The 22,261-nt window shown below is 42.7% G+C and overlaps 1 long non-coding RNA gene across 1 annotated transcript in view; it reads right to left on the reverse strand.

The window, feature by feature from the left end:
- Positions 1-22,261, reverse strand: part of LOC107320263 — a 102,923-nt gene that overhangs the window by 12,954 nt on the left and 67,708 nt on the right. The window contains exon 3 of the long non-coding RNA XR_001558200.2: positions 5,706-5,770. This is a non-coding gene — a long non-coding RNA (uncharacterized LOC107320263). The remainder of the gene's footprint in view (positions 1-5,705; positions 5,771-22,261) is intronic.

Below are 22,261 nucleotides of genomic sequence, written 5' to 3' on the forward strand. Positions count from 1 at the left end.
AACCTATTTCATTACCATCATGGTAAACATGCACAAAGCCTAATCATGGGCATTTAAAGTTCATCCTATATGCTATGGGTGCACCTCAGCCATGCTGTTGCACAGTCTGCTGAACAGCTTGAGCAAGATATCTGGTCCTTTTGGGTGCCACCTCCTTGCCCACTCATTCTTGAGTCATTGCCTCCTCCCTGCCTGTGTTGCATCCCACCCCCCCTCACTGTCTCCTGTTATCTCAATGGGATGCTGCCTGATTTGGGCCTCATTTGACATCTCTGCTTCCCCTGTTTCCCAGAAGGATCTGCTCTGGCATCCCTTTTCCCTAGCAGCTAATGCTGATATTTCAGTAGGGGAGGTCAGGTCAACACTTTAGATAAATAAGTAATAGTTCCAACCCCACAACCCTCCTCTGTTTTCCTCTCCTTGGTGCCCCTGAGGATACAGCTCGTCCAGAGCTCATGGCGCTGCTCCAACATGATTGGCAGGTCATGTGAAAGAGCACACATCTTAGACAACTTCAATATAGTCATTCCAGGATTTGAATGCTGACAACTACCAGGGTCGCAGCCTAACAGCAGGGGCTGCAGTTCTAGGTGGCTTTTTTTGTGTAGGCCTTCAACAGGAGCAGCAAATAAAATGCTCGGATGTATTTTTCCTTCCTATTATTTTCAATTTATGATCTTAACTTCATCATCATCCATGTGGATGCGTGTCTGAAGATCTCGGGAACAAAGAAATATCTAATTAGAAGATCATGTAAGCCTTTCTTTAAATACATAGCAAACTCCCTCCTGTAAGGTGAGGAGAGTGAAATGTTTTGCTTCCTCCTTTGTTGCAGAAGGGTAAAGTATATGAAGCTCTAATTCTCCCCAACCTTTGCCTTACACAGTAAGCCAGACCCTCCATGGGTTTCAGTGGGACACCATGTTGGGGTGATTCATTGCAATCTGATGGCTCCTGACCACGTGTATGAGGGCAGCAAGGACTGGTTCTGTTTGGTTACATACAGGAGTGCTCTGAATGGGCACAGATTATCCCATGGGATAAATCTGGCAGTGAGGAGGGATTGCAGAAAGTTAACAGCTCAGCTCAATAGGCACAAATCTGCAGACCTACGTTGGTGTGAAACTGTGTCACTCTGTGCCACAGCCACAACAAGCTCTAGAAATCAAAGCTCAAGGTGAATCCTTGGTGAAACATTCACTTCTCTGCAGTGTTTAGAGGAAAAAGGAGCTCAAGTGTTGTACCAGGCTCATCTAGAGGCTGTAGGGCTGTAACCTGTCTCTGTACCCTATCAGCCCCCCCTCCTTCTCCATAGCTTTGTATGGGGGCCTGCCTGCACCCCTCTGCCTCCCCACTAGTGAGGCTCTGCCTTCGGCCTCATTTCCACAGCACGTTACTCATCCTCAGCCTGCCCCAGGCACTGCCTTGCTCCCCCGCTGCGCCACCATTAACTTTGCCTTCAACCTCTGCTGCATCATTGCCTTCTCCTGAGGGTTCCCTATTTATATAGAGGGGAAAATGCAGTTGCTGGGACTGGAAATATTTTGTTACCTTTTCCTACTTAAGTACCAGGCATTTTTATCTGTGCTCTCTGGAGACTTATGCTACAGTGGGACTGATTTTATCCACTTACTCAATGCACTTTAGTTCAATAATGATTACAGAACTTCTACATAATATATTAGGCATAGTTGATTTCCCAGGGTTTGTAGCCCTCTATCTCCCTAAGCATTTAAAAAGGAATCTCTCTGTGATAGGTATGTTATGAATGATACACTCCTCAGCAGTCACGCTGTAAAAATAATAGCAACAGTGGGCTGGGAAGGAAGAAGTGGCAACCATTGGGCTGGAAAATGCCAGAGCTTGCGGATAACACAACACCAGTGACTTGCTTTGTTCATTCTGCCACTGTTCATTGCCTAAACATGGTGCTTTCTAGCTAAGGAATTAGGCAACTCGGGCTGGATTTGCAAACCCTCCCCCCATTCCATTACCCAGACAGAGTGGTTAGCAGTTCAGTGGCTGCTGCAGGATTAGGTTGACCTAATCTCTTTTTTTTCTCACTCCTTTTCTTCCTTAGAATGTGTCTTAATCTAAGCTGAGCTCTTCAGCTCTGTGGATTGAGTGGTTTTAGTCCCCTTCATCTGAGGTCAGGCTGTGTGACTCCGAGCCCTGAAACCTGTTCCTGAGCGTTTCTCAGCCTGAGGTGCTCTCTATCCCCATGTCCCATTCCACAAAGATGGCAAGGCTTCTCCAGCCCAGACTGGTGTGCATAGATGCCATCCTGGGATGTCACTCTGCCTGTCCTCTCACCCAGCCACCCTGCCCCATCTGCTCAGCACTCACCTTGTTGGTAGAGAACATCTGGTTCCTGTACATGGAGACTGAGACCACTTCATTCAAACCCCAGCAAGTTTCCTGTACTGGTCAGAACTTGAACGCATCCCTTGCTCATCTTATTTTCATCCACCTTTCCATTAGGCGGTGAAGGTGCTTTGTTTCTGGTTTTTAAATGCAAATCCTCATTTTGGTCAACTTTCTAATGGTTTCTTAATTTCAGCATTCATTGGTTTTCAACAGGGGGTTCTGTGACTCCATTGCTGAGGTGCCCGGATTCACCCCTTGTGCAATGGGCTGTGCTGCACAGCCGGGATGTGGCTGCTTCTCCTCAGGCTCTGATCGCTGCTGCAGCCACTGACTGACATCAGGAAATAGCCCTGCAGGAGCAGCTACCAGATAACAGCTGTTTCAACAGTTTTAATCGCAAGGGGAGCCGTAAGATAAATAAATAAATAAAGCCGATGAAGTGACAAAACAAATGGCCCTGGTACCGGAGACAGATTTGAAGCTTCTGGCTGCCTTTGTGCTCTCAACACCCCCCCAAATAATAAATTTCTCTCTTAGCAGCGCTGGGGCTCTCCGGAAGGTGTTCATAGGCAGTGTCTGAAGGTGAGCATCAGCCCCACAGAGAGACCTGGAGGATGGGGACACAACTGCCTGCCACCACAGCCTGCAGGTGAAGTGAGATCACGAGGGGATGGATGGAAGGATGGATGGATGTCAACCTGTGTGTGCTGCTGGTGTGCGGTGCTGCGTTCCGCCCTCACAAATCACTGTTATGCCCTTTCTGCTTTAAACACTATGGATCAGCTATAACAACACTTGATATTTATTTTATTTCAGCTATCAGTCTGATTTGTCAGGTGTATTTTTTATGCACAGCAGGTGTACCCTAATGGGGTTAGGGAATAAACAGAAAATTGATGGGCTTATGCACCCATTAGCTAATGGATTACTAAGCAAAAGGGACTCTGTTTAACCCCACTGCACTTAGCCCACCGTTAGGAGGTATGTTAAAGCCTATATGCTAACACTCAAATGTCTTTTCGTGGACCCAGGGGAAGACAGCTCAAACTTTAATGCATCCCTTTTGATAGACAGGTGAATGAATGTGGCTATCATTATGCAATCTTGCATCCCTGCAACTATTTATCAGCTGTGCAATATCAGCCCCTGGCCAGCCCCTCTCTGAGCCCATCCCTGTGGTTTTGGGACTGTAGGGAAGGGCTGAGGAGGATATGGGCTTCCCCCCATCCCAACACCATCTTTGTGCCCCAGCACTGCACACCTGTATGCAGCAAGCTTCCCTGTGCAAAGGCCATGTGCCAGCATTGGCTTTAATCAGTTATTTTAAGATAGATGTGGCTCGTTAGCATCAGAACAATGCAATTACTTCTCCTCCTCCCCTCTCTCCAAATCCCAGGATTTTATTGGCCTATTAATGGATTGATTTTTTTGTTGGTAGAAACAAGGAAAGATCATATTATCCTACAGCTATCAAGTGGAATGTATAAGCAGGATAATAAAACCCAAGCCATATTCACAAAGGTTACATTTTCTAAACCCCTTTTGTGTTCTGGATCATAGTTTATGTTCCCTTTCAACCAGAAATACACAGTTCAGTGCTGTACATGACAGCTGAAAAAGGTCTGTAATATTAAAGGTTACCTTTGCAATCTTTCACCATCTCCCTCTCATGGAAACAAGTCACACTGAGTCTCAGTGCCCACCCTCTGACATAGGTGTATAATCAAAAGCTGATTCAAAAGGAGCCTTCCGTAAATATCAACTCAATCCAGGCATATGTATGCCTTCCTCAGAGCACCAACAGAGCCCTGCTGATTTCAGTGGGGTTGGTGCCTGTTTGAAGAATAGTAGATTCATGTGTGCAGGAGACGTGAAGGTCAAAGGGTAAAAAAATCAGGAGAACATAATTTTGTGTTGCTTTTCACTAAGCAGACACGCAAAAACTCACAGCCAGAGGGAAGCTGAGCTCCTTTTGGTGCCCTCTGTCCCCTGCCTTGGGGCTGCTTTCGGTGCCCCTTCCATATAGCCATGGAGGACACCTGCTTATGGGGCTGCTGGGGTCCATGCAGAGTTCTGAGGGGATACAGGGTGGTGAATGGGAGGGGGATATAGCCCAGGTCATGGCTGTGTCTTACTGCACAGCAGGACTCCTCCTGAAGCTGCAGGAAGGGAGTGCTTCAGGCTCTCCTATGACAACAGCTGAGGTGTTCAATGGGCTTCAGCCCAGCCCACCTACCTTCCCCTCAAAGCCAGAAGTGAGCTCCCTGCAAATGATTCTGTGTTCCTAAGAAATGTGGGAAATGAGACCATTTTGCAGTCAGGAGGCTCTCACCAAATCATTATTCTCATGCTTAAAGCCACAAAGGCAGAAACATACAGAGCTCTTCTTTATCTTTATAAAGGAAGAGCAGAATGCAGCTGTTGGCAGTAAGAGGAACTGCCAAAACCACCAGAAATACTTGAGAGATGCCTTAGAAAATGCCAGGGGTACATTAGCAATGACAGAAGTCACCAGGGCAGCCCAAGCCTTGCCATCCTGGAGGAAGCAGTCATCAAAAGGGCATCGTTGCCCACTGGAGGCCGAGCACAAAATAAAGCTTTAAAAGTATGGTGTGGTTCTGTTGTTGAAGGGACACAATTTTAGGTTTAGTCTTTGGATTGGAAATGATTTAATTTATGCTGGAATTCATCTGCATCAGACTTAAAAGCCAGAGCAGCGTAGCAACGAGCTCGTTAATTACCAAGCAATCATTTTGCTCAACTTTTAGACCAAGGAGATCCTCAAAATACCCACATCCCTTTCATTCCGATTCCTTGTTTTCCCTCCTGTGCTGTAGCTGAGGTTATTTTACAGCAGCTGTCAGTCATAGCAGTAACAACTTCCACAGCAGCAGCTTCCATTTGGCAAGCTCACCACACAGAAAGGGCTGTGATGGATCGGAAGGGGTTTCTTTCTCTTTCTTAATATCATCTTCCCCTAGGATAGACTACCTTGCCCTCTCCAGCAGAACACGCTCAGATCACACTGCAGAGTTTCTGACTGCTGCTTTTAAAAAGGTATATCTGTTTGTTTCTATCAACACATTTCAGCTCCTCTGGCATGCTGTCTTTGCGGCTCTAATAGAGACACTTCACATGTAATAGGGTCACACAGTGATCCTCACGTTCGATTCCATTCCTATCACCATGTTAAATTGAAACGATGTGTGTGCGCCAGGTTTCTGCAGTGCTGGGAAGCTGCAGCAGCTCCAAGTTTTGTGATGCGATGAACCTAATGATTTGGATTTTATTTTCTTGGTACCACATTCAGCTGTTGATCTCGTGGAAATACACCTTACCTTACCCCGTTTCCTCTCAGTCTCTGCAGTTCTCCAGAGCCTTCACCAACAGATCTACTTTCATGCTAGAAAAAGAAAAAAGAAAGTAATTCTATCAGTAATTTATGGAAATTAGAAAACTGATTAGCATAAAGCTTCTACTTGTGATAGTGGGGTTACAAAAGTGGGTTGATAGGTAAAAATGATCTCCTTAGTGATAATTAACTTTGATCTCTTAAATAACTGTTCACTTTCATAAAGAAGGAGAGTACAAATGACATTTGCATCATGGCAACTGTAAAAGGCAGAACATAACTTTCATTGGAGATTACACGATAAGCTCCGTGCTCAAAGAAAATATGCTCATTTCAAAGGAAAATGACACGGATTGTCAAGGACTGTTGGGTTTGTTCTCACATCCCGTGCCAACCTGAGAGTTCTGAGATGAAGCATACAGCTCATTGCAGCCCTGCACAGCCACATCAACGTTACACTGACCATACAGGCCATGCTTAGCATGAGGAGTCCACTCACCCAAGGACTTCTGAATACTTTGCAAATGTTAATTTGTTCTGACTGTGAGCCTGGCAAATATTAGCCTTATTGAAATGTGATTGGGAAATGAAGAGACACACAGCAGCTAAGAGACTCACTCAAGACCATGAGACAACAGCTCAAATGCCAACCACCAACCTTCTGGTTCTGGGTTCAGACGTGGCCTCTCATCAACATACATACACATCTATGGACACTGCAGATTTCCTGCTCCTTGCTTTGATTACAGTTTCACATATTTTCCCATCAGTATTTATTTCTGACCAATTTCACAGTGACGGTCTGGGGTCAGACAGCGTCACCATCACTTTGACTAACTGTAAACCAAGGCAAAGAGGGGAAAGAATCTGATGTACCCAGTGGATGTGCATGTTCAGTTTGAGAAACCAAAGGCAAGAAGATCCTTGCAAACTGCAATTGCTGATTTAAACTGGGAGAATAACAGTTAAGCCTCGTTTCTTGGGCTCAAACCCCAAATCTTCCAGCAAAACTGATGCAGTAAAATTCCAACAGAACCGAATCTATTGGCAAATGAGTATTTTTGTAGCCCAGAATAGCAGATGATGGTCATCAGTCCAGGGATACCAGCACAGGTTGCTGGGGTGAGATGAAGTAAAACAGAAGTTCTGTATGAAGCAAAGCGTACATCAAGAAATGCAAACACTCACAAGATAGTCTGGGTAATTTAAGGAGGAAAATTAAAGCTGTATCTTAATAAATAAATCCTCAAAGCTGTGCAGCCTCACATTTTTTCAAGCCATGGAAATCATCTCTGAGCACCTCTCACACTGAAAGCTCCCAGCACTGCAAAGAAACTACTGCAACACCTCAGTATCTTTCTTCAGGAGCTCCTCCAGACACTGAGTGTGCTGGCCACTCTCTGAATCATTTTATCCTGTCATCTCTCTTCCTTTGATATGCAGGAAGTTAAAGGGAAATGGCAGTCTCCTAATTTCTATTTCCATCCAATGTCATGGGAGAGAGGAAGGGAAAATATATATATATCACTTTTTAATGTGCCTTTTAAAATAGAAAAGCAAATATATACGTATATATATTTATTTTTTTACAGCACTTAATAGGCCTCCCTTGCAATTTAAAAACTGATTTTCAGGAGCTCATATATTCAAATCTCCAAAGTCTATTTGAAGGCACATCTGAAGGTGCACCCTGCAACCTGTGTGTAGCAAACTCTTTTGAATCTTGTCCTTGAAACAAAAATTAGTGCCCCATGGGAGCTCAGCAGTGTAGACAACCACTAACTGCAGGATGACTGAAAGCAGGGCTGAGAGTCCTTGCAGCTGGGAGGGAGAAGGGGATGAGAGAGCGGGGGAAGATGAGAAAAGCCTTCAGGAGCCATTTGGGAGACAGTCACTGGGAAGAAGAAAGAAAGACATGCACTAAAAACAACAGAAACACAGGTGGAAATGGCCTACTGGGAAATCAGGCTGTCAACAAACAAAAGCCGAAGGCCAGAAAGCAGTTTCAGTAGCAGCCCCTGCTAACAGGGCTTCAGTGTTCAGTAAATAAATTAGCAGCAGCTTTGACTGTTTGGAAATTAGTAGCGACATGATGACAGAAGCAAATGACTTGCTTTTATCTGGAGTGGAAGCACTAAACTTCCAAAGATATCCTTGCCTGTATCAGGAGAAGCAGAGACGCTTATAACAGCTCACACTTGAACAACAATAACAGCAGAGAAGTTTCATTTCATTTACCAGAGACTCAGAACTTCGTTTGTACCTAATGAGACCTCTGTCCCTCTGGGCTGCTTCTGACAGCATCTCTTCCTCAAATAGTTTATCACTCTGGAGGTAAAAATAACACGGGTTAGGCAGGTGGACAGACAGACAGGTGGATACGTGGATATCTGAGGAAAGAAACAGAGTTGGGACATCAGATCAACTCTTCAATTATTGCAAACTGGGAGAACTCCTCTGGGAGAAACTCCTGTGATTTACTTCCGCTGAGAATCTGATCCTGTTTAATTAAATGGAAACTAAATGAGAGGCTGAATAGTAAACACTTCAGCATGTGCTTAAACATTCAGCATGTGCCAAAGTCATATTGATTCAATTGAGATCTAATTTGCTTAAGCAGCCCTCTCCAGTACAGGTTCCTTCCAGAACCAGGGCTTCCAATAGCTGCTGAAACTGGATGTTTATTGTATCAGATGTATTAAGAAGAGGCTCTTTTCCTAGCTCCTGGTAGCCTGGAAAGACAGTTGGGAAGGGAGCAACACTGCAGCTTCCAGAGTGGGCAAATATTTACATTAGCTGTGCTAATTGCACTTTGTACGGCAACAGGTCCAGGAGGCCAACATGCACTAACAGGAAAGCAGGGACGTCTTGGGGGGTCCTTTCATCCACATAAAACTTGAAATATGAACTTGGTCCCAAGCATGAACGACACAGCCTTTGAGAAATGGCAATGGCCTGTGCTATATCCTGCTGCCCATCAATTTGGGGGCTGGAACAAGTACATAATAGTGCCATGAAATGACAGATCTAAAGGATCACAACTCCAGATCAGCTAAATTCCTTGGGCAATGAAGCTGCCCTTTCAGGCAGTGTTAGTTTTGTTTCCCACAAAATACCTGGCAGTTCTGAGATCCAGCTGTTCCATTAGCATCCTCATCCTGTCTCTCTTGGAAGACTTTGAGCAAAGAAGTGTCACAATTTCTCATTCACATGGCAATGTCAGCGAGGCAGGAACTCCTTCCACTCTGCCTGGCTTGTGCTATTCATTCTTACCATCACAAGAAGTAAATTTGCTTGCATGCTTCTAAACAAAACGGTCAGTAAGTAGTGGCATCCCTCAGGGATCAATACTGGGACCAATACTGCTTAATGTCTTCATTAAGGACCTGATGATGGGATGGACTGCACTCTCAGCAAGTTTGCAGACACACCAGATAGCAGGAGGAGCGGTCGATAGGCCAGATGGCAGGGCTACAATTCAGGAGGACTCGAGCTGGCTGGCAGAAACCTCACCAAGTTCAGGAAAACCAAGCCTTGATATCTTGCTATCTGTGATGAAATACCAACAATGCAGACCACAAGGCAACTCTCTAGGAAGCAGCAAAGAAGACCAGTGACACTCTGAGATGTATTAGCAAGAAAACAGGCAGCAGGTCCAGGGAAGTGCTATGTAAATCAGTCCCCACAAGTGGAGGCATTCAAAAAGTGAGTAGCCCCAGCTCTAGACAGCCTGATCTAATAGGAGATGCTTGAAGTAGAGGCTGGGATCAGGTGACTTCTGTAGTCCCCTGCAACCTAAATTATCCCAATATTTTATGGAAAAGAAGCCTGACACAAATGATGAAGATTGCGTGGAACCATGTAATGGCCTGTAGAGGTCTGAATGAAAGCTCAGGCTCAATTATACTGAGAATTTAATTAATTAAGGCAGATATAACAGTCAGATTTTTAGTAAACTGTTAGTTTAGTGCTACACATGAACTCAATAGGAAGGCTGGAGTTACACTGCCTGCATAATAATACAATAGGGGAGATAAAAATCTATCCAACAGCCAGGAACCAATGAGTTATCATCAATGGTTTTATGTCAAAAGAGAGAAAGTATCAATTGGTCTCCCACAGGGATTGATACTGGAGCCAGTATTAATCAATATACTCATTAACAGCCTCGCGAAGAATGTAAATTCAACAACCACTGGATCTGGAGAAGATTCAAAGGAATGGTGGGGATGTGGGAATGGAAGGAGGTGACATGTTAGGAGCAGAACTGTGGTCAAGCCATGAATAAGATATGAATAAGCAACATTTCATATTTTGTATATTCAGAGAGAAAAAAAAAATCATAAGAGAAACATAAAATAGAGTGGAAGCAGTGCCTACAGCCACCCCTCCCAAGAAAACCACAGGTCAGCAAAATGTTTATGGCACCTCACAAGGCAGCGTACGAGTCCTGATTCATAAGAAAACCATCAAGACAATGCAGTAAATTGCCCCTTCACAAAGCGTTTGGTGTCAGCTCTGAAATACCGCAGCCAAATGTTACAAGATATTTTGATTAAGAAAGAAGATTAGGAGAGAATCACTAAAATTAGGCAAAGAGTGGATTCAAATCTAGCCTAAGTACTTCACACTGAGTTTGATAAAAGAAAGTAAAATGTTTAAGTATGTGGCAGATGAAAAGTGCACTAAAAATAATAGTGGGAAAGGATTTAACTTCAGGGTTGATAGGGTTCTGTATGAAAGATGATACACGTCATGCCTGGTTTGTATTTCCCCATGTTCTGCTATAATTGCAAACTCCATTCTGTGATTTTGATATGTGCATACATGTATTTTAACATCTGTCCAAAGACTGAGTTGCTAGTTGCTTGGTGAAGGTGTATGTGAGCTGCCCCATAGATATGAAGCCCAAACAAACTGCCATATTCATATAATATTTCTTCTGTACCCCATCAATCAGAGCCTTTCCCTGTGTGGATATCTTAATTTTCGCAGGTTTTTGGTGGTGGTGTTTTTTGGAGAATATAGTAGAAATTATTCTGGATTTCAGCCCATGTCTATCGGGAAATGCATGTCATTCCTCGCCCACATGTTGACAGCAATGATATATATATATATGCTCGATTTGAATAGGATGTTTCACTTTGTAGCCTGCTTGCATCAGGAACACTCTTCCTTCCAGAGCTACCCAGTGGAACCGTTTAGCTGCATAATGCATTATAACCATCACTTTTATAAAATATGCTTATAAGCGAGGAACTTCTATTACTCCAGTTTAAACCCATAAAAACTCCCATGGATGTTAATGCAAGCAGGACCTGATATTTATTTGTCGAAAGCTAGAACTGTCTGATGAAAAGTAAGAAATCTTTTAAGCTACAGTTCTTAAGGGTCTGTTGTGTGGTGTTTACTGTTCAACACATCAGAGCCTCATAGCCATATTAGTTGTATGAATGGGATAAGATTACTCGGGCAATTTTCCTCTACATTAGAAACAAATCGTAGCTAAGCCTTTGCTGGCTCCATACATTTTAAATTCCCATTTTCTCTCACTAGAAGAGAAAAATAAATACGTAGCTGACCAAACTTAGAAAGTGTTCAAAGCAATCAAGTGCAAATTCCCTCCTGTTAAAATGTGAAGGAAACAGAAAACCTTTGACTGAGAGGTAACTTCAGAGATAAGTAGTTAGATAGGTGCTATAGACAACAAGACACAAACAAATTAAATCTATTCCACTGAAACAGTGATATAATTTCCCTCCAGAGACTATCTAAGACTGACAAAATAAACAAAGAAATAACATGTTTCTTAACTTGTGAAATGTGACAGTCAATGGCAGATAGCAAAACAAAACCAAACAGAGCTGGAAGTTCTCATACAAACACGGCGGGTGGGAACGACACGGCTCTATTCCGCCTTGGAGCTGCTAACAACCACCCTTTTTCACACCTCCCTGCTCTGAGGTTTGTCATCCTCTTTTCAACACTGTATTCCTGCTTGAGGAACATGCTCTCCTTGTTTATTTTTGAGGGATAGATTGATGATGGAGATTCGCACATCTGGGAAACAGAGCACTGTTGGTCAGGAGCTGTAATGACACCTCTGAAGGCCCTTTGCCCAACAAAGCGTACCAGGACATGCTTCAGATTGGCTTTGGTGATAGATAAGCCCTCTCTAAATGCTGCAAAGCTTTGATGGCGCAGTGTGGACTTCTATATTAATTTTAAAACTCCACAGAATTGGGGCCAAAAAACAGAGAGCGGGTGCACGACCTGCTCCATCACCAGGAAATTCTGCCCACTGATTCTTCAGGCTTTTCAAAACGACACAAGCATTTGGAAGCGCTCAGGGCAGATCTGAGACTGCTGTCCCAGCCACTGCGGTACCCAGCATTAACCAAGGACCTCACAAATACAAAGGAAGTTCCACCAAAAACAGGGAGAGGGGTCAGGCATGACAGCAATGGCCAAACTATGGAAGCAAGCTCTGAAGACAGAAACAAAAGCACGAGCACGCCAAAGCACAGCACGGCACTAATTTTCATGTTACTCATAGCAATCATTTTTTCCGTGAACAATCTGTATATGTCACTTACAAATATCTCATTTATTCCCCAGCCTTCATATGCACATAATAATCCTTTCACTTTATTTTAGTTGATAGTTTGCCTTTAAAATGTCAGGTCTTTTCCCTTCTAAGTTACAAATTGCTTTTGTACCTAAAAGTTTATAACCTAAAATATCTTAGCTCAGAGCTGTGTGAGGGTTGATGAGAAAAATGGATCTTTTCACTCCAGCAGACAGTCAGAAACCAGTCCAAGCCTCCAACTGACATCTCCTAATTGCTGAAGGTGGGGTTCATCTCCAGATGTCTAACTTCAGACAACCGATTTAAGTAGCTTCCTTGCTAGCTGCTTTGGAAGCAGCAGCTCCAAATGGCAGCTCGCTCAACCCAAGCTCCCCAACCCTTTGGTGCTTTCAGCCTAAATTACTTGCCAAGGTCCCACAGGAGGCTCTTGTCAAGTGAGACTGTAGCTCCCACAACACTGGGCCATCCTTACTGTCTCTGGTGCCTGAGATGCCCCTGACTTGTCAAAAATACAAAGTTACTATGGGGAAGGTCTTTTGAAAGGAAAAAGGAGCACAGAAAATGAAATAAGGAGCAACACAGAAGCCCCCATAATGATGAAAGGACTGTCTGAAGGACCTGAAAATGTTTCTAAATAGAGTTTTGCAGGTGAGCAGTGTCCCAAGGGTAGTTGAGAGTGTGAAAAGATGGAATGTGGAGCAGTATGAAAGATGCGGTATGTTTTCAATCTAAAGTTTTATGACAGTCCCGCATGGTGGTCTCTGGGAAGTTCTGAGGTTTAAAAGCAATGCAGCTTTCTCAGAGATTTGGGGCTGTGGCAGCACAAGCCAGATTTGCTATCAAAGAACATCCTATTTTCATGGCTTTCAAGTGAGCAACTCCTATCAGCTCTGCTTTGAAATACAAGAATAATAATGAGAAACACACAGCACGAAGTGGTCACTCAATAAATGACATTTTGGACTGACTTTCATGGGTGCTGAGTCCAAGCAGCATCCATGGACTTCAGTGGAGCCATGTGGGTGTGCAGCATCTTGGGAACCCCCAACTTACAGTGCTTTCTTCTACCACAAAAGAGCATCCTCTGTACATTCATCTGGATACTCCAAGTGTGTTCTGCAGCACATTTCCATGCTGAATAATAATTCTGAATTACATAACGCCACATTCCTTTCCTCATCTGATAACAATAACAAGTACTGTATTGCAAAGACTTGCACATTTATGTTGGCACTATTGGAAACACTAACGCCAACCGAATCTCTTCTGTGTTCTCAAAGACTAACAAACACCATTCATTTCCTACAGATTAGTTTCAACCTAACAAGTGTTTTGTTGGGCCCCAAAGTATATTTCATTTATTTAGATAATGCTGATTGCTCACTCGTGAGCAGCAGCTCATTCAGCACAGAGCACACTGCTATAGCTCAGTATCTATCAAAATGGAAAAAGAAAAAAAACAAACCTCAAGGAGCAACTCGGAGATATTTAATACTCAAAAGACAGCACATCATTATGATAAGCGGATCTATTGCTGTGAATAATGGAGAGGCTTTAATCACACAATGGTACAGATACACTTAGAATAAATATTTAACGGTGTGTTTTGCAAAGCTGGAGCTTGTTCTAACCCCACATCCAATGACTTGTGTTCAGTGCTATTGAAGCACAGGATGCCCAGATCATGAGGGCTACTGCAGAACACATGAGATTTATGCAAGAGGGTGGGCAGAGTTATCCCTGATAGGAACAGACAACCACTGTTCACCTCTATAGCCATGATGCTGTTACAAGAGCATGGCCACCACCTCCACCTCTCCAGCCTGCCCATGTGCTCACCTTTTGGGGCAGGTATGCAAAACTCATGCCAAGAGGATGGAAGAAAGCCAGCCTAGGATATGCTGGGGGCAGGCACATTTTCCTCTGGGGGGAAACGTTCAGCCAAGTTGGAGGGGGAGCACCCAGAGAAAGGTGAGAAAGAGGCATTTGCTGCACTTTCTCTGCTCCAGCAACTCCTGTGCCAGATGTACTGGTCATGGGCCAGTCAGCTGCATTTAGCTGATGGGACTGAGCAGCCAGAGAGAAGCTGCTGGGAGCACAGGGCTGCCAGCACTGCAGAGTGGGAGCAGGAGATGAGGAGTATTATGGGCTCCAAAGGCCCACTAGTCCCCCAGTAAACCTGCCTGGCATTCACCCCTTCCCTCTCCAGCATCTTGAGTTTCCTCTTACTGGAGGCTTGGGTACTCCTCTCTAATAACAGCATCACAGGCATCTAGAAAATACATCTGTTATCCACAGAGGTCTTATTACAATGGCTCTTAATGAGCCCTAAGATTTAGTAGGCAGACAAACTCATTTTGTATGAAAAACCTGAACTGGAAATTGGAATCAAATGGAAATCTCAATAAGAAATTTATGAGTGGAGAAAGCATTGGGTGCAAAGGAGAGGAGATGGGCTAACGTACAGCTAGAGATGGAGCACGATTACAAAATGAAATACAGATATAAAACAAAATAGAGAGAAGTAGAAGGAAAAAACCCCAGCACACACAAACAAATGTAGGAGAGTCTACCCTATTTTCTGCAAGGTTTAGGCTTTTTTCAAGGGTGGGCATTACTGCTGCTAACACAAGGAATAGGTTTCCCCTGAGCAAGAGAAACATTTGGATTTTTTTTATTCCTTTTTATTAATCATTGGTGGTGCAGGGAGGGGGAAAAACCCCTGAGAATTCAATGACAGGAAAAAAAATGGTTTGTGAAGTCAGCCTCAGTTTGCGTACCTAAAAAGCAATATGATTGATTTGCAAAAACCTCCAGCTTCAGAAAGTTCCTCCATCTCTAATGAGAACTAACAGCATTTTTGTCCAGCTTCCCTGCAAAATATTGTTCTAGTGCTGAATCCATCAACAAAAATGGCTAAGCATTAGCTTTCTTAATGGCCTCTGGCTTCGCTTGCCAGCAGCTGCAGATGGAGTGGGCTAAGCAGGGCTGGGGCTGAAGCGAGGAGGCCTGTTGCAGATCTCAGCTGCATTTTGCTCAATTAGAAGGAAGACTGAAATAGCGACTTTGCTCCTGTAGTCAGAGCAGAGCTTGTTTTAAAATCACAGCTTGTTCCTAGAGCTGGTAAGGCACAAATGCTCGATCCTTCCACAATGTAATCTATAATGTAATAAATCATTACATTCAGCGATGAGGCACGATGAAGGAAGGAAAACAGTAAAGAAGGGGGCAATGGTCAGAGGGCATCACAGCACTGACAGCAGAAGTTGTGGAATTTTTTTCAGGTCTCTTTTACCTGCCTCTGCCCTTTGAGTGTGTGATTGCAGTACACCCCCCACTGGTACCTGCCGGCACAAACCCTGCCTTCCCTCTGACTTCCAGTGCATCTACATAGCACAGAGGAGGTGATTTTGGCACAAAGAGCAGGGTTACTCCCAGGAAGTAACCCAAACAGCCCACACAGTCTGCATTTGTTCCAAACAACAACAACCCCCAGTCATGGCCATCAGCCTCCTCTCACCAATCCCTCAGAAGAGAAGGGTGACACAGCAATACTAATCCCACAACCCAGCTCACAAATGAATCTTTCACTTCCAAACTTCCAAGCACAATGCAAGAGCAAGTAGAAGCACTCTCATAAGGCACCCTTTTTCTTTAGGTTTTTCTGCTCTATTCTGCAAACCCCTGAGACTAAGATAGTTCAAATCAAGCTTGAGGAAGCAGCAAAGCCTGAGGACTAATGTGAATTTATGTGAACTCTGGGTCTTTGTGAAATCCATGAATTTTCCCTTTCAGTTTGAGCTAAATAAGCTTGACCTTCCTTTACCATGTACTGGAACTCCATTTTATGCCAGAACTACACAATGCTCTGCCAGCAACTACTGGACAGGTAGCAGTGGCATAAAGAATGTGATATGAGAGCTAGAAACTGTAATTTCAACACCTGCTTTCAGTCAGTACTGAGGTTAGCAAATATCCCTCGTGAACTATTACCTGGGCATCCTTATTTTACCTTTATCAAAGAGAACATGCACCAAGAAACCACAACAGTAACCTCTGCAGAACTTCTTATTTCCTTACTCTGAAACACTCAACAACTTTTGGATTGTTTGAAATAAAAAGAAAAGGGAGAAAATTATCTTTGGAATGTCAATTTTAGATGGTTCATTGCAAGAGAAGCCTTAGAAAGCGCTCATGTTTCACAATCAGTCTGCTCAGATATTTTCACACACCTTAAGGAATTTTACACCGATGATACAGTCCATAGAAAGCCACCTTTCAGCTGTGGAACACCCCAGAAAGCAATGGGGGTTCGTAAGGAAGGGAAGGTAGAATTATGCTAAAGGCACATGATACACAATTGGCACTCTGTCTGTGTTACACAAATAGAAGACAATGAAAGGCTCAAGATAATAATTCCCAGTAGTAATTACAGAACTGAATTTCATACCAACTTAACTCCTATTGCATTTATGGGAAACATAAATAGAGCAACACATTTTACAAAGTCTCGTTATGCCAAAGTGGTTTTAAGAATTACTTGGGTATGATCTAAAGGATTCAGCATCACTCACGTGAGATGAGCTGCAGAGCCTACCAGCAATGAGTACTGCAAAACCTGCAAATGGATGCTGTTAAACTAAACTTCACACCACTGAAACTAATAGCATCCTTGTGCATTTGACAGGAGCATTAGAAATCATCTCAACCCAAACAATTAAGGGAAGAATACATACATAGATATGCATTTCTGCTGCTAATATATGCAGATATATTTGTTGTTTGCTACACTACATCAAAAAATGAAGCATGTTTTCAGCGCTCAGCAGAACAACATCCTTACCAAAAAGCAGCACGAAAGTTGGAAATAAAAGAATTACCAGTTGTCATAAGAAAGTGAAGATCCAAGAAGCAATTTGCAGGGAATCAAAGATAACACTATTATAACATCACTGACATTTCCTGCAATAAACTTGTTTCTCTAGCGCATACGCTATGACAAATTTAATATGCTAATATTGCTTTCATTATCATATGTCTACTAGAGTAGGATGCCTACTGAAGTCTTGTCAACATGCTATAGGACTCTAACAACAAACTATTACATTTTGATATTATATGCATCATATTAACTACGTAGATGGTTTGAATGTCACATCCGCTTGCCTTTCACTTTTTTTACTGAAATCCTTAAAGAATTTCTAAGAGTTTATGATGAATGCATCTTTACACCTGTCACCTGTGTAAATCCACGCTGACAAAAACAGCATCTGCTCCAGAGACAGACAGCCACATGCTCACCAACCTTTAGAATAGATCTACAGAGTAAGAGGAGGGAAAACTTGCTCATTCATTGTTTGAAGCATTCCTTCTTAGCCCCCAATTGTTAAACTTCAAACTTCTCAAAGGAGCTCCTGAAACCTCGGAGAGAAGCTGAAAATCGTTCCCTAATTTACAGTGAATTGTGTTAAAATCCACATTGATAGACAGAGTGCTGTAGATCTTCCTAGTTGCTGAAATGTATGCGTAGTGGTTGGTACCTATCAAAAGGGGAATTAGAATAAATGAATATTTAAATATTTAAATTTCCTACAATATGTTTGAAGTGCATTTTCAAAGCGTTATCATCAGATTTGAAAAACCAGTACTGAACTGGTTACAAACTCCTCGCTGAAGAGGTTCACAAGCCTCCCTTCTCCCCACCTTCTACTCATTAGCAATCAGAATAGCTTTTACATGCAGTACTGTAATTGTAACCAAACACAGACTGCACTGGCTCCTTCCCTCTAAGTTTCTAAGAATCCCCTTTGGCTGACCTTTAGTAGCCAGTAAAAGATGGTGAAAAGGAGACAAAGGGAAGCGGTGCAGAGTTGTAGAGAAGAAAGAGTATATTGAAAAGGCTGCATTGCTTTCTCCAGAGGGCTAAACGTCAGAGATATGTGCATGAACAAACACTATGTCTAATAAGAATATAATTTCTGTTGAGATGACTAACTTTATCTTAAACACCAACACGTTCACATCATATCTACTTCCTGTCAGCATTTTCCACATATACCTGTATGTACGTGTTCATATCTCAGATTAACACTGAGTTAAACATCCATGTACAACCACATTGGTGCTTCTGATCTGTGAAGCAAAACTAAACAAGGTGTCCTCATGAGCTGGCAACCTGAGCATGGCAAAATCTAAACACACACCTATGCTTAACAGTTGCTCAGTATCATGACAAACTCGGTTAGATTTCACAAAGTCCCCTTAGGCTCCATAAAAATATAATACATTAAACAAAAAGGGGAAAAGAATAAAAGAGGAATCATCAGCGAAAAGGAGAAATCAAATTTCACTATGAACACTTCTTGCTGCTTATCTTACAGAATTATTATTATTTGCCTTCTTAGTTACTCCTATTCATCAGAGTGATGTGTGCAGATTGTGAGAATGCCAAACATTCCCCGAAAACTGACGAGTAAGCAAAAAAAGAGCTGCTCTTTAAACCCTTCACAGTTTATAGCCACATTTACATAACATTAAATAAGTCAACAAAGGCATCATTAGCTCCCATTAAAATATGAGCGAAGAAATTTAAACGAACAAGACAAGCTAATTGGTAAGTAATGTTGTGTATCAAAAATTATGACTATAAGATTCCAAAGTTAATGAGAAGCCTTACAATTGTGTTTACTAAATATTTCAAAATTAAATTAAAGGTGAACACGGGGAGCCAGCAAAGTTCTCTTGTTGTCCTTTAGGATGACAGTGAATTGTGAAGGTTATCCCTGCCTCTCTCCAACAGGTTTGACTCTCCAGAATCAACAACGCATCGTTTGATCCTTGTCCATCAGTCAGATTGTTGATGAACAACACTAATTCCTGCTGAAACAGCAACGCGAGCTATGATTCCAAGTAGGAGAATCACAGAACACAATCACAGGATTACAGAATCGTTAAGGATGGAAAGATCACTAAGATCATTTAGTCTCATTGCTGACCAAAAACCATCACACCGCTCAAGGTGACACCAACCCTCTCCTTGAACACCTCCAGGCACAGTGACTCCATCACCTCCCTGGGCAGCCTGGGACCTGACCGCTCTTTTGGAGAAGAAATTTGACCTAAGATCCAACCTAAACCTCTGTTGGCGCTACTGAAAGCCATTACCTCTTTTCCTAATGTTAGTTACCTGGGAGAACAGGTTAATCAAGAATTAGGAACAGGCCTTTTGTGAGACACATCCTTAGGGGGATGTATAGAACTGGTTAAAACATACTTTTCAGAGGGAGGTAGCAAAAGCCGTGCACTTTAGAGTGCATTTCCAAAAGGAAATCCGGTCTTTAGTCTCTAAAGGTCCATCAGTTTATGGCTAAAAGTTGAAAATCACTCCTGTCTTCACTTTTATCTTTATCCCTATAAACCATTTCCAACTGCCGCATTTTAGCTGCGCTCTACTCCCTTCTAAATGACAGAAGCCACTGAGTGAAGATATTATCCCACAGAGCCATTAATGAGCAGTGCCACATTACACTGTCCCTCTTGCTAATTGGTCATTCATTTGCCACTGCACATGAAAACACAAGTGTTAATGGCTACATGATGCTTATCTGAATTTGCCACATAATCTCAATTCCCTTCTGCTTTGTTTCTCAGACCAGTGGGATCAGTGTGTGTTTAAAAGGGGGACACAGGACTATCCTCATCTTCTATCTCATATGCCCAGATGCGTGGGGTTTCAGTAACAGCACACGATTAGATCAGTATCACGTCCTCAAGCACAAAGAGCTGCTACAAACACACACATTGATCTCTTACAGGGAAGTTTTGGAAATGCTGGCTGAGAGAGTCCAGAATTTATTTATTTTTAATCTATTTTAATTGCAGTTGTATTGTTTTAAATAGATGTGCTTGCATATTTGGCAGCGAGGGAAGTTTTGAAAGAAGTAAGAATCTCATCATGTTGGAATGCAACTAATTGTTCTACCATAATTCAACGCAACCTTATAAAGCATGTGAGACAAAGCTGACATTCACTGGTTCTGGACAGGAGCTTGTTACAAACCAGCTTTAACCAAATACTCCAACTGGTGCAAACATACCATCAAGTGAAACCCTGAACTCACACAATAGAATTCTTGGTTCACTGAAAGCCAGAGAAGTGTTGCAGATACCTCATGTTAGCTCATAGATTTACAGTGACAGTGTTTTCTCTGCCATCTTGAAATCCCTCTTGATTTATTGCCCTTTCCACTAGTTTACATTCATCCAATCAAGGAACAAAAACAAAACAGGGGGCATCAGTAAAAAATCAGGTATCAAGCATTATGTATGCATCAAGAATGTGTACAAGAAAAATTGTTCACAAGCAGTATGTCATCCTGAATCAGGAAAGTACTTCAGTAGGAGATTAACTCAAAGCATGTGCTCATTTACCACAGTGGGACTCGAGTACATGCTCAAATTCAGCACTTTTTTTATGTGTTCCCCTGAGTAGGGATAATTTCCTGATATAGGAAATGCATGCTGATTTTTCTCCCTTAGGATAATTGAAAAACATTTATGTAAATTCCAGTTTGTTTCAGATACGGAGGGGAAAAAAAAGCAAACCAAAACTCAGCTAACTGCTTTCTCAAACCATTTCACCAGAAAATCTGTCGCAGTCCATGACCAGAAAAAGACTTTCTCTCATGCCCTATTATGAGCAACCTAATGCAATTTCAAAGCTGGCTCTGCTCTGAGCAGGGGAGAGGGGGGCTGGACCAGAGACCTCCACAGATCCCTTCCAACCTCAGCCATGCGCTGATTTCGCCGTGTTGGATCCCCTACACACGATGATGGCTTAAGTCACAACTAAACTCATTTCAGAAAAGCATGGTGAGGAGTAAGATGATAAATATATTAACACATAAATAAATACAGCTTTGTTTGGATGAGAATTGGATATGGGACGGCATAACAAAGAGGAGGGAAAGAAACTTTTACATTACCCAGCTGCTCTTACAATAATATACAGAAACTCTGTGAATCATTTCATGGTTTATTAAATGAAATTTTGTTTGCAACTGGTGAGTTAGGAAAATAAACGTCCATGTTTGTTTTCATTTTACTTTTCCTTGGTTTGTCCAGATCTTCACAGTCTTGCGTGCCAGCATTGTCCTCTGGGGCTCATTAAAAAGCCCAGCATTTGCTACTCTGATTGTCCAGGGAAATCAGCAACAGATTGCCATTAACCCCATGAGGCCAAGAGCTAGAAATTCTTGATGCATTCCCTGTCGTGGGCAATAAGATCCACTGGAGCCATTGGAGCCAAAGGGTTAATTTTATCTCTCCTGTAGCTGCTGTCAGACCTCCAGTAAAACAGTGTGTGACCACTACGGGGTACTGACCACTTAATACAGCAGTACCTGCCAAAATTGGCTTAAGACTGAGTGAGATCAAGGGGCAGAAAAATACTGTCTTTTCTAAAGCACATTGTATTACCAGTGTTTACTTACAGTTCTCTCTTGGGTCAAATGCTTATTCTCAGTAAAACAGTCTCTCTTCTTATAGACTCAGCTCCACAGGAGAAAAGCAAGTTATATCTTGTCTGAAGATGATATCCTTCTATTTATTCACATTAAGTCATGAATTGTCACGGATGCCCTTAGCAGAGACACTACCAAGGATATTTCTCAACCCAAAGGTGCATCACCACTCAGTTATCACTACCTCTAATTCAAGTTTCTTAAGAAAAGTAGCAAAATTTTGACTTTCTCCCCCAAAATATGCACAGCTATTATGTCAGCATGCAACTGCCACAGCCCTGGTGTGCAGCTGATGGGACTCTGCTCACATCACTTTTCTGAGCCCATGGGATTATGTGTTTCTCTCATTGTTTGCATGTCCTGCATTGACTCCCAAGGTGCTTGCAGCACAGGCAGTTGCATACTGGTGAGGCAGCAGGCTCTCTCTGATAT

The sequence above is a fragment of the Coturnix japonica genome, chromosome 13 (genome assembly GCF_001577835.2).
Source record: "Coturnix japonica isolate 7356 chromosome 13, Coturnix japonica 2.1, whole genome shotgun sequence".
Lineage (NCBI taxonomy): Eukaryota > Metazoa > Chordata > Aves > Galliformes > Phasianidae > Coturnix > Coturnix japonica.